Genomic DNA, 2,853 nt, shown 5'->3' with positions numbered 1-2,853 from the left:
TGGAAACTTCCCTCTCCGAACAAATTTGATTTGGGGGGCGGAGGGTAACGGGGGCGATGAAAATCCCTCGCAACATTGTTTTCATCGTAAAGCTTGGCCACGGCCGGCACCGACCGAGGGGGCCGTCGGGGCCGAGCACTGCGGAGCAGAGGCAGGTAGCGATATTACAAGGAAAGGAAGCGGACTGCGTCTCGGGCGCGCGCTGTGTCTGCCGCCCTCGCCGCCTCCTCCGCCTCCACCAGCAAGCCCGCGGCGCGGAGATGTTCTGGGGGCAGGCGGGATTGGGAGGCGGGGAGTCAGGGGCCGAGCGGGGGCGGAGCGGGGGAGGCGGCGATATTAGAAAGGGCGGCGTTGGCTTGGCAGGGCCTGGCGAGGCCAGTGCTAGCGCCGCCAGCAAATAACAACTAGGGGCGCGGGAAAAAAGGGACGTGAGCTGGTAGAGTCGGAAAAAGAGGCGGGGGGGGGGGGGGGGGGGGGGGGGGGCTGAGGTGCAGGGGGGGGCTGTGTGTGTACCGCGACCGCGAGCCATAGTGCCCCCGCGCAGGGGGTGGCTTGGCTTTTCAGCTCAACAGAAGTGGTATAAGGGGGCTTTGGCATTCGCGCACACGCTCTCGCAGGCCCCTGCTCCCCCACCCCCACATTCTCGCATCGTTACAATGAAATGCCCCACGCAGTATCGGAACACATTTATCCTCCCCCTATGCGCGGGGGCTCTATACCACGGCTCATTGCCGCTGGCGCCGCCGCTGCTGAAACTGCAAGAAGTACTCAATTAATTATTTACCCAAGGAGCCTCGGTTCAAGCGACTCGAGCTGGCCGCCCAGAAACTGGGACGATCTAGGTTGACGATACCAACACCAAAGAAAACTTTACGACCGAAAAATAACAGAAACACCAAAGAATAAATTATTCATTTGTACCAGGTGGCTGATTAACCGCAAGCACTTTCGTAGTGATACTGTACCGCACGCAGGAGTGCGGGTGGGGGTGGGCTTGCCTACCGCCCAAGTCCACAGTGTCTAAACGGGCGAGTAGGGAACCCGCCAGCACGTAGGCACGTGGTATACAACATAAATACACCACAGATGAAGTGCGGGGGGCTAATCAGCCACCTGGTATAACAGCAGACCACAGTTGTTACGGACCACTCGATCTTACCCCCGTCTCCTCCCCCGGCTTTCGCGCCTCAGTTTCACACCGGACTGTTGCGCGGGTCGTGGTGAGGAGGAACTGAGGGCCTGCACTACACACGTGCTGGGTCCACCATGGCTCCATGATGTCCAGCTAATTAACTGCACTTATTTGTTGCATTTAGTGCGAACATTTGCACAAAATCATACAAACAAACAAATACATTTAGTGTGCAGTAGTTAAACCTTCAACACTATACTGAGCGCATTCAAAGATGCATGACCCAGGGAATGTTATACGAGGTCCTGTACGGAAACGAGTAAAAACCTTTCAGCATGAACGACTTTACGGACACCTTTGCACCCACAGCTATTAAAGTTGACATAGCATAATTCGAAATGGATCGATCAAAGAAGTCCTGTAGAGGTGCAAAGGTGTCGTGCCTCGCGTGATTTGTACTCGGTTTTGTACTGAATGACCTTGGCAACCAAGGTAACTTTAGTAAAGTGTGTATGCACAAATTTGTCGTGAGCCCTAGAAGTATACAAAGACAAGAACGCAGCAAATGCAAAAATGGAAAATGCAGTGTTCCGTAGAAAAAATAAGCATCTTAACAATTCGAAAAGAGGTTGAATATTCTTGGAAAGATCTGTTGTTTTTTTTCTTAGGCGTGTACGGATCTTGCAAACACCGCCGTTCTCTATCTGATATATTGTATCATATCGGGGGCCGCCGTGCGCTGGAGTGACCCCAACCTATGACCGGCTGCCAGGTGTAACTGAGCCCGGCAGGCAGAAGGCGCGCAGCGCCACCGCACACCGCTGGTTCCAGATTTCTTTCTCGGTGCCAATCGAAGGAAACACGATCCCGACTGATCCCCCGCTGTGTCGTAGACTAAGCGCTCGATGTGGGCTGTGCCACGGAGAACGGATTCAGCTTCGTCTTTGAGGCAGCATCAGGCACGGGGAAGAGGGAAACTGCAACGAAAACCCAGAACACATAGATTAGAAAAAGATGAAGCTAAAACGCCCATAGCTTTTTTATCTGCAATCTTCGTACGATAGTCCCGCTCTACGTCTGCATGAAAGAGTGTCACCGATCGACTAGTCAAATTTGTTGGATGTTGTAGTGAACGACACCAAGGCGGGAGGTGAGGGCGCCTCCACGCCACCACAGCTGTAGTAAACGAATCGGAAATATATTCCAATCTTGCAACAAGGAAGAGAAGAGTGAGAAAGGAGAGAGAGACCACGTATACACTCTACCCCTCTATTCCATCTTTCGCAACCACCCCGCTGTGGCGCGGGAAGCCCTCCCTCCACCTTTCCTCCTCCCCTCCGAAACTCCACCACCACAACACCTCGAAATAATACATTCACGTTCACAGGTAAGCCTCCCCCTCAGTGTCTTACGCAATCCGCACACAACTGGCTGTCTGTCTCTGTCGCACGCACTGGACACATGGCCCGAAAGAGGGAAAGGAAACGCAAGCGCGTAGGGTGAGTGAGAGAGAGAGAGAGAGAGAGAGAGAGAGAGAGAGAGAGAGAGAGAGCGAGAGAGAGAGAGAGCGAGAGAGAGAGACGCAGCCCGTCGCGGAGCAATACTGCTATACGGGCCTAGCCTGCCAGAGAGTGTTGCCATGGAGACAGACCGAGCGACACTTTTGTGACGGCCGCACCTGAGCGCGCTGGCCGGGGCCTCGCTGAGAGACGGGCGTAGGG

At 54.5% G+C, this 2,853-nt stretch overlaps 1 long non-coding RNA gene across 1 annotated transcript in view; it reads right to left on the bottom strand.

The window, feature by feature from the left end:
• Positions 1-1,698: 1,698 nt before the first annotated feature.
• LOC127750278 (uncharacterized) overlaps positions 1,699-2,853 on the bottom strand; it is a 47,402-nt gene continuing 46,247 nt past the window's right edge. The window contains exon 3 of the long non-coding RNA XR_008011603.1: positions 1,699-2,109. This is a non-coding gene — a long non-coding RNA (uncharacterized LOC127750278). The remainder of the gene's footprint in view (positions 2,110-2,853) is intronic.

Source organism: Frankliniella occidentalis, unplaced genomic scaffold (genome assembly GCF_000697945.3).
Source record: "Frankliniella occidentalis isolate FOCC.00 unplaced genomic scaffold, Focc_3.1 Scaffold163, whole genome shotgun sequence".
Taxonomy (NCBI): Eukaryota; Metazoa; Arthropoda; class Insecta; order Thysanoptera; family Thripidae; genus Frankliniella; species Frankliniella occidentalis.
This window is presented reverse-complemented; position numbering and strand designations above follow the sequence as displayed.